The sequence below is a fragment of the Agrilus planipennis genome, unplaced genomic scaffold (genome assembly GCF_000699045.2).
Source record: "Agrilus planipennis isolate EAB-ADULT unplaced genomic scaffold, Apla_2.0 scaffold221, whole genome shotgun sequence".
Classification (NCBI taxonomy): domain Eukaryota; kingdom Metazoa; phylum Arthropoda; class Insecta; order Coleoptera; family Buprestidae; genus Agrilus; species Agrilus planipennis.
The window spans coordinates 294017-304399 of record NW_020439479.1 but is presented as its reverse complement, the minus strand read 5'-3'; the positions used below and the strand labels follow the sequence as shown (position 1 = coordinate 304399).

The following is a 10383-nucleotide window of genomic DNA, read 5'->3' as shown; positions in this document are numbered from 1 at the left end:
GAGAGACTCGAATCTCTCAATAAGTGGTGTCTCGATAGACATGGTTAAAATTTTCTAAGTTTAACATATTTCAGAGATCCCAGTCTTTCTACGAGAGACTCGAGTCTCTAAATTTTTCAGTTTTATTCATTCAGTCTCTCTGTGAGAGACTCGAATCTCGGAATTAACAACTTTATTGTTCGATTCTCTTATACAGAGACAGAGAGATCCGTAAAAACACCTAGGGAATAACTGAGAGACGGTGAAAAACTGTGAGAGACGCTTTCAGAGACGCTGAAAGACTCTGAAAGACTCTGAGAGACTGAAAATTTTTATCTAGGGAGATTAGAAATATTTTTTTATTGTTTAATTCTTTATTTTTACAGGCATATATGTTCATTTTTAGTCTATATCTATATTAAAGCTGTTATTGAAGGAGGATTTATAAGTTCAGTTTTTGTTTTTATTTGAAGGGTGTTCATCTCCCGCTAGCCTACAAATTTCTTTCATTTCACGTAATGTATGTTGAGTTGGTTTCCGCGACGTGTTCCATAAAATCTTACGATTTTCGGATGCACATATCTGCAATTTTCAAGTTTGTGTCTTGAACAATTGCTGTGGGAGAACAATGGCAAACAGTGGTAGTGAATAATGAACAAGACGTTCTCTAACATTTATTTGCTGCGGACAGTTTCGGCTACGAAATAAAACACTTTCTTACTCCAGTAAATATTTTTTCACCCGCCATGACTGCATTTCAAGATTTTTCGTGTTCGGAACAAAGATTAGTTACATTTTATTCACAAATATCTGTGAAATTTGTAGAAAAGAGAAACAATACCTATAAAATCGATAATACGAATACGTAAAATACAATTTAAGTCGCCTCTATAAGTTTTCTTTCTTTTTTCCTTATCAGTTTATGTCAGTTCGCGTGGCATATTACATTTAACATTGAAACCGATTCTTTGCTATCAGGACCTATTCGAGTTCCATTTTCCTATTCGATTGTATATACATTAACGAGCAAGAGACGATATAAAACACTGAAATAAATGCCGCTGGATGACGTGACGTTTGAAATCCTGTCTTTCTCTTTTCATGCAGAATCGATAATTTACTCTTTTTTAACGTGTTACTTTGTGGTCACACTTATCAGTGCAAAACAACATTAAAATTATTGTAAAATCACATCAAAATTGTAATTTCATGTCAACACCAGTAATGGTTGACTGAGGCATACCTCAGGGATCTTACTTGGGCCCTTTACTATTTCTACTGCATATGTAGTACACTTATTTGGTTCGAAAAATACAGGATATCTGGATAGTTTTACCTGGAAAGTTTTCCAGGAGTTTTGAAAATTGGTAATTTTATAGATCTTGATGTGCTTTTTCCGAATTTTAATTTTGCCACCTCGTATTTTTGCCGCTCGCGCCGCCATATTGGAAAAATCACGCCTAAAAGTAGCTTTTTTGACAATATCTCCTTTCCGTCTCATTTTACGATAAAAACAGTTGTATACAAAATGAAAATAGAGATAATTACCTACAATTTATGTATCAACCCTTTTTTCCGTAAAATCATTAGTTTTGGCGTACTAGTGTACTTCAACACTCATTTTGGTAAAAAACTTGAGGCAGTGAAATTTAGCGCGTTTTTCTTCGCTTCGCTGTTCTTGATAGACTAGCTGTTGCGAATTCATTGTATGTAGTATTAATAGAAATTTATTTATATCATCTGCGATGTGATTATCAGTTTCAACGCAATCTTCTTTCGTTCTCGATTTTATCATATGCTTGTTCAATAATCTCCGTTTCTTCCTTTTCTTCGTTATCTTGTGATGGAACTTGCGAGTTACCAAGTTTTAACAAGCTTTCTGGAGCTGGGAGCTCGAATGTGATGAGAGGAATTAGCCCATATTTGTTTTTTTCCATCCCCATTGCTCCGAATTTTCTTCATTCCCATACCACTGCTGAACTTGGTGGTAGGTTTGGTAGTCGATTTTTCAACGTATGGTATGTGCACAGCACATAAAATCTATAAAATTACCAATTTTCAAATCCCCCGGAAAGCTTTCCAGGTAAAACTACCAAAAGACTGTATTAATAAGCGACTAGTAAAATTGTATTCTTCAGTATCAGCCAACTTATTATTATTTGCGGGTCATGTTAAACTCTTCATGGCTATTAAAGATGTAGCTGTTTGTTCGTTTCACTTTTGGTTTGGGGCTTTATTAGTGAGCTTATACCTAATAACGAAAAATATGGTATTATACTTCGTTTACTTTCTATAGCGATGTGACCTTCAGTTTGACCGGCGCAAAGTAGAAAAGAACAGCACTAGGCCAGAAAAGGAAGGAGATAACTCTCGGCCAAACTCTTAATCGATGAGGAGCGTATAATCCGTACAGTACTGCACGGAAAAATTGAACATTTTATCCACTACAATTGCATTGCTCAAATGTGCTGTTATTGGTACCATTTACTACTGAAAATATCAACGAGATGTTTCTTTATATTTGAAGACATATTAAAGGCTTTAACGCTTGTTTTGTACTCGCACTACTATTCATGATTGAATAAAACTTTTGGCAGGTACTGTATAAAAAAGTATGTTTAGTGAAGAAGCGTCGAGAGTATAATGAGCTTTTTTCTCCCTATCTACGATTTTGCCAGAGCGCATCCAAGACATTGGAAGGGGCACATCGCTTAGAAAAATTAAATGAAGTATACTTCCTTTTTTATGTATTCTGCAACTCTTACAGTCAAACCGCAACTGCTTCTGGATATTTACATGTTGTTAACTTTATTTGAGAGAAAAATAAATTATTGTAATAATTTTGCTTTTAGCTTTCAAAATGAGATAGCCCCCCAATCATTCATTTACACGAAAATCTAATATTATTTATTAAATGAACTATCAAATTGCTAATAAATAATAAATGAATGGTGAATGTTTTTACATTTTGAATTTACGGGTTTGTGCTATAAGTTTTTATTTTAATAAATTTGTGCAAATAATAATTAGTTAACTTTATCTGAACGAACTACAGAGTATCTTGTTGTAAAGTTGGGTTATTTCGATACTTTGTTGATTTAATTAATAAGTTATGAAGCTTTGCTCGTCCTGCCTGTGCCGTGATTAATAGATTAATTAGAGTTAATTATAAATTCTAATACTAACCGCGGTATTGACAGCGAATTAATTAATATCGCTCATATTGATCGTCCTGGCTTTAGTCGGATGACATGGCGCTTTGATCCGGTCGTAAATGTGACAGCGGTTTGTTCAATTCGGCACGTGTTGGCTTCCGAGCGATTTTTATATCTATGACCACATTATTATCAAGTGCATTTTTGAGAAAATTGTAGTCGATTCTGCTACGCGACCTATCGCGGCGCGATGCGATGTGAAGAATATTGGAAGCAGGAATTGCATCAATTATTATTTCTCTCATACGTGACTAGAAATTCTCAACTTTCCTAGGTATATAGAGGTACATCTAGGTACAATAATATGTATGTTAGCATGTTCCATGATAAGGAAATTTTATTTTGTCGCGAATTTTTCTTTTTGGGTTTGAAAATTGTCTTGGAAAACAGTAAAGTAACCGAGATTATCATATCAACAATGGTAGCTGTTAAAGAGACATAATATAAGTAATTTTCTCGATAGAAATTAGTTCATTTGTATTAATTTGAAAAATCGTTTTCCACTATTTTCCCGGTTTCGATTCCCGGCGAGGGTGTGACAGATGAAACAAAAAATTTTTCTCATTAATTTGTGCTTATAGTGGAAAAAAATTGAGAATTAATTTTCAAATTAATAAATGTATGTAGTATGGTTTGTCGGTTTTTAAAAACGGTTTTTTGGAGAAAATTATGAAATTCGAAAACCGTTTTTTTAGTAGAAAATATCGGTTTTCAATGTATGAATAACACTTAAAAAAAATTTGAAAATGACAAATGTAGCCAAATCTACCAGATTGATGAAGACACTGTTGCAAGCAGTTTGGTTCTTGGAATCATATCGGTCGCAAGCGGTTTGGTGTGTTTTGTCTATTGGATGAATTAATTTAGATTTTATATCAGTTTGTCTTCTGGTTTCTTTATGTACAGTTCATAAATTCAGTGTTCAGTAAATAATTTCAGTCAAAAACTGCTTTTAATCACTCTAAATTTTCTGTTAAAATTTTTTGTTCGAATTACAGAATATTCGAGCAAAAAATTTTTTTATAAAAATTCGAAACCGATTAAAACCGGTTTTCTGGAAAAATTACTATTCGAAAACTGGTTTTCTAAAATGTCGGTTTTTGTATAAACCGTAGTTTGTAGGCTTTCGCGGCATATATCTGTTGTAGAAAGTGTGATCGGGCTTTTTGGCCGTTGTCTATGGAAATTTCTTTCCGACGTTTCGCCTGCTACTGCGGCAGGCATTCTCAAGGGCGATGATGTAGTTGTCGTGTTCGTAACACTGTCCACTGAGGATGCCTGCCGCAGTTGCAGACGAAACGTCGGAAAGAAATTTCCATAGACAACGGCCAGAAAGCCCGATCACACTCAAATTAATATTTAATATTTGCCACTATGAATTCACTTACTGAAATTTGAATGCTAGTCGAGATATTTCATGTTTTTAGTATTGAAAATACTATACTGGGGTCGTGTATTTGAGGTCTATTATCTTGTTATAAAATTATTGAGTGACAGATCTGACGATCGATCGGGGTCGCCGGTCGAAGTTTGCTGGGCCTCTGACTTGGTCACAACCAAATATAAATAAGTAAATGTAAAGGATAAAATATTCGATGACTGAAAAATGTCGAACCGAGTTGGTCTAGGCGTCTAAGGTTTGTTACGTTGGCGTCGTTAGTTTAATTAATGGAAATTCCTAAAAAAAAGATATTTACCTCTTAATATAGCGTATCCACTACTTAAGAAGAATGTTTGAATGACGGTCTTCGAAATTTCAACCCTGATTTGCATTGCTTTACACTTTATCGACCTTCTTTTCGTCGTAAATGTATCTTGAAATTATATAGCGAACGATTTGGAGATTTTAAACTCCGACGCACGTACTAAGGGGAATGTTAAACACATTCCGACTAAATCCCTGTAAAAAATGCGGAAAAACGTAAAAAGCGATTTACCAATGAATAAGTTCAGGTCATTATTTGACTGAAATTCATTTGTTAAAAATAATTCGTCTGTTTTGAAATTGACCTTAAGGAAACTTTATTAAATTTTGGACCTAGACTGGTGTGGTGATGCTTTCGGTCAGGTCCTTTTTTCTGAAAAAGTCTTTCGTTCTTGTGGTAAGTTTCATCTTTTTGTTATTCTGAGCAGTAAGTCCGGAAATCTGGAAGTCTTTTCTCTAAAACTCGCGTCCTGATCCTGTTACCATTTTCAACTAAAAGGGAAAGTTTGCTTAAAAATGACCCTCAGCGAGAATTTTCAACTGTTTGAAATTATTTTACTTCCGCAGTTTCACATTGTCATGCCTAGGTATACATAGGTACCTTCACAATTTCATTTTATTTTACGTACGTTTTTTTCTTGATTTACCCACTAATTAAAAAATTAAAAAGAAGACACCCCTAATTACCACAAAAAAAAAATTTGAGTGGACACGTGTTTCGCCCATTTAATACGTGGCCATTATCAACGCGAGACTGGTTCTAAAATTTACAATTCTAACTATTTATAATTTCGGGGGTTGAAGACAATGGACAACAAATTACATAAGTTTAGGTGGAAAACTTGAATACGTTCAATGTCATTTGTAAAATGTTTTAGAAGCCATTCTTTTTGGTCACGAAAAACAGCTCTACAAATGTAGATATGCTTCGATAAACAAGTGAGTAATTAGATTTGTGTGTGTCAATAACCGTTAGTACAATTCATAAGGCCTTTATGGCCCAATTTTATGTAAAAATCTGGGAAAAGGGGGAAATACAGTAAACGAGCGTGTGCAATACCCGCAGTTCGGAAGGCCCATTGGGCCGGTTTTAACTACGTATGCTTCAACAACCGAAAACTGTAAGGACCAAAAAGAATGGCTTCTAAAACATTTTACAAATGGCATTGAACGTATTCAAGTTTTCCTCCTAAACCTATGTAATTTGTTTTCCATTATTACTTTTTTCGGTCTTCAACCCCCGCTACTAGAAATAGTTAGAATTGTAAATTTTAGAACTAGTCTCGCGTTGATAATGCTCACGTATGAACTGGGCGAAACACATGTCCGCTCAAAAAAGTCCTTTGTGGTAATTAGGGGTGAGTCTTCTTTTTAATATTTTAATTAATATTTACCACAGTCTCCTCTTTCTACATTCTACCCACTAATAACAAACGGTGATCGGAATGATAATTATAATATAATACTTAGGATTATCAAATTAGGAGAGCAAAGATAACTTTTTTCGATAACTTAGAATTCCAGCCGTTATTTCTGATATTTATCTTGATGACGTAATTAAAAAGAAAAGGGCATCACTTTCGCCCACTGTGTATCTACTCCTTGTCCGCTGTGAACTTTTTAAAACATCGGCGCCAAATTAAAGCATCGGTTCAAAATTGATACTGTGCTTTTAAATATTATGTAAATTCTATTAGGGAGGTATCGGTGCTCGGTTTTGCGAAATTCGAAGCAAGAAACAGGGACAGAGAGAGAGATACACGACAATCCATTAGCGTCGGTGACGCGACGTGACCCGAAATTGTTCTCTTTTTTTTTCTGCTTCACTCCTTCACTTTATCGTAGATGCCTACCTGGAATATTTTAGATTAATCGTGGTCGGATTGGAGCTAATTCTTTCTCGGCTTTCGCGCTACTACACGAAACGTCGGCGTACGATTTTTCAAGAGCGGATGATAATAATAATAATACGTACAAACCGGGCGACATTATTCTTGCCGGCACATTTTATAAATTTCGCTCGTTTTAAAGGCGCAAAAAAGAAATCGCAGTTTATGGTTCGGTGCCAAAGTTTCCTTCCATCGAGAAAAATAGCCGGGATTACTTTGGGACGACGTAGACCGTGCACAAATTTGTTTCCATTAATGTTGTTTCATTTAAGGCAGGAAGATGAAACCAGAAAATTTCCTGCGTGGATATGTTACTGGAAATGTATGAAATCTAGGCTAAATGAAATAATTCGAAGTGTTCTGTGTTCTGTCGAAACTGCCAGATGCGGATCGCGATTTCGATCTTTTTGGATCTCATGAACAGCGCGTTTTAGAAAATACTACAAATAGCGCAGTAAACGCCATCTGTAGCCCGATGCTACATTTTAAACTGTTAAGACAGCAGGTAAAAGTTGGTCTGTGTTCTGTCGGACTGTCTGCGACGCGTTCATGAGATCCAAAAAGATCGAAATCGCGATCCGCATCTGGCAGTTTCGACAGAATACAGACCACTTCGAATTATTTTATTCGATAATGGTAACGTGCCTATCATGTTGAGGTTAGCTACGCCGGGATTCGTTTCAGCAAGTAGATATCCACACAGGTGGACCTTGTTGGAGCATACGTAATCGTAAAATGTAGCATTGGGCTACAGATGGCGTTTACTGCACCATTTGTAGTAAATTCTGAGGCTGTTTAGGAAATCTATAAAATATTTCCTAGGAATTGTATGAAATTCCGATATTGTACTAGGAAATTTATAAAACTAATGCTTTCTGTGAATAAAATGAATATAACACGTTAGTAAACTAAGAATCAGAGTTATTTGTCTTGACGCGGTTTTAGTGCGATCGCCCGATGTATATGCATTGTGGTGACGTTATTGTTTGGTTGGGTTAGGTTTGGAGATGTACATGCATTAGTGACGTTATTGTATGGTTAATTGTTTTATGACAGACTGGAGGTTCTTTAATGCCCTGATATGTTGAAATAATGTCTTCGAAAAGTATGCTTCATTATGATCTCCGCGCCCAACATATATAAATATGAAAATGATTAGCATTATCACCTCTACAACATACTAAAAATACAAGGACATCGTGTTTGTTGAAACAAAGATAACCTCGTCACATTATTTTAACAACTAACATATCAGACTGCCTCCGGCGGGCAGGAGCATTCGAGAGACCCCAGTCTGATATAAATCTCCCTAATCAAACAATGACTTCACCAATGAATATAGCTACATCTCCAATCTATTTAGTTATTACCTGTAATACATTTCCGATTGCCTTAGGAAATGTATAGATTTCCTAGCAAATGTATCTAATATAATTTATTTCACTCATTTCCTGGCGATTTTAAGAATTATATACATTTCCTAGGAATTGTATACAATGACGGATCTCATTTCCGGTAAGAGATATACATAGGCAGGGCCGGACTGACTAATTAATATCTAGTATTGGCCTCGGTGTAAATATAAAAAAGATAACTCTTAGCGTTTTAAACTAGGTTTTCATATAGGAATTTAACACAGTTTGGTACCATTGAAAATAAAAACTTGAAATTATTTTGCTTGAAATCTTCCCTAATTGTTATCACAGCTACAGAACTATATTTATATATAAGTTCTTTATTATGTAAATAAAGTGCACTAGTTTTTGCATAATAATGGGCTTTTGTTCCATATTTGTTTGATTACTCATATTCGTATAGTTAGGGGGGTAGAAGAGTGGAAAATAGTACTATGTCTGACTTTAAACTCACCTGGACGTGCCCCAAGTGTTTTGTTGGTCTTCTAACTAAGATAGATAATGAAATTGCATGAAGTATTTGTTTATTGTTTATTTCAAGCGAGCCCATTAACGGCTCATTTAATTTGTTGAGCGAGTTTGTTTATCCTGAAAATTTTAATACAAAATAAATCAATTTGGAAGAGTTTATTGATCGGTAACACACAAAGAGGCTTTTAATGTAGAAATTTACGTTCTCTCGCTTTTGGAGACAGTTCAATTGGCTTCTCGGTGGGATTATTTCGTTTTTCATACTTAAATATAGTTTCTTTGAGAGGATATTTATTCAAAGCGGGAGGTTTTAGTCAGTGAAAAGACGGCGCGTTCGAACGGTTGATTTCGCCCGTCACCGTCGCGCCGCCGTTATAAAAGCTGGAACCGACGTTACTCAGCTCCTAATAGAGAGTGACTGACTACGAAGAAAAAAAGGCTGGGATCTCGAACTCAACTTAATCGACTAATTTAAAAAAGTTAGGGGTTAACGGTGGTAGTCGTGCATAAATTAATAGCGTTTTGGAAAAGTTGCCAGAGTACTACTAACTGTTGTGAAAAGTATGGCACGGAGAATATATTATAGCGTTGCAATTCCGCATCGATCCCGTTGCGGTACACCAAAACAGTACACGGACGACATGGAAGATATCACACGCCATTAACGATATCGTTGCGGTCAGCGGTTTCGTTGTTATCCACCTGTGACATTGCATACTATCGCAGGCTCATGTGTAGTGGTCGATTCACAAGATTTCGGTTCCTACACGTCTCAGCGGAATCGCAACTACATCATGACGCCTATCGCAGCGGAAATTCCGCGCTGATGGCGAACATTGAAGTTGCGAATTTATCTCAACGAATTATGCATTAAGTTACTTTGATATAAGTAACTGAGACTTTGTTAATTTTGAATATGATTAATATGCTTAATTTAACTAGTCATAGGATTGACGACCGTATGTTGATGATGATGAAGTTCTTTCCGCAAGATAATGCCAAACCATTGAAGTTTCAATGAATTATGTTTCAGATCTTTTTACTAATAATTGTGATGGTTTACAATTTGGTTGGTGAAATAACTGAGTGAACTGTCAAGTGATTTCGTTTGTTTAATAGCGTTATACGAATGCCATTCGGTCAAATATTCCCGGCGTGTCTCTTTTTCCTTAATTAACTGAATGGCTTCGCTCAGAAAACAAACAAAAATGCAACGAAAACGGCCGCTTCGCTTGTTTGAAAAATTAGGTAGAATTAAACGGCTTAATGCTAAGGATTCTCTTTTTTCGAATGTTTATCTTGCAAGTTTTTAAACATTTTTCTCCTTTAATGTCTTATTTAAATACCGGCGGAAACTTGCATTTGCTTAATTTACATTTGAATTTAGAGCTCGTAAATATTGTGCGTTTTTGCAGTTTCCTCGTTTTCGGTCTAGTTTACTTTAATTGAACGAAACTTTTCTTAACTCGCTAAAAACTGGATTAAAATGTTATATATTGATGGGGATTTATAAGAACGGAATCTATAAGTATACCTGTAAATATATGTGTAGTATATTTTTAATTTTTAAAATCGACGTTCTTTGTTCAGCCAAAAACAAATATATTTTTTAATTAATTTTCTATTTGAAATATTGCAAATTTGATGTTTCTTTTCAAATTTGACTGATAGTCGTGATTTTTATCTACTATATGTTTTCCCATACCACT

The 10383-nt window shown here is 35.2% G+C and overlaps 1 protein-coding gene across 2 annotated transcripts in view; it reads left to right on the top strand.

Annotated features, from left to right (window-relative positions):
• LOC108738760 overlaps window positions 1-10383 on the top strand; it is a 159604-nt gene that overhangs the window by 54852 nt on the left and 94369 nt on the right. The window lies entirely within an intron of this gene.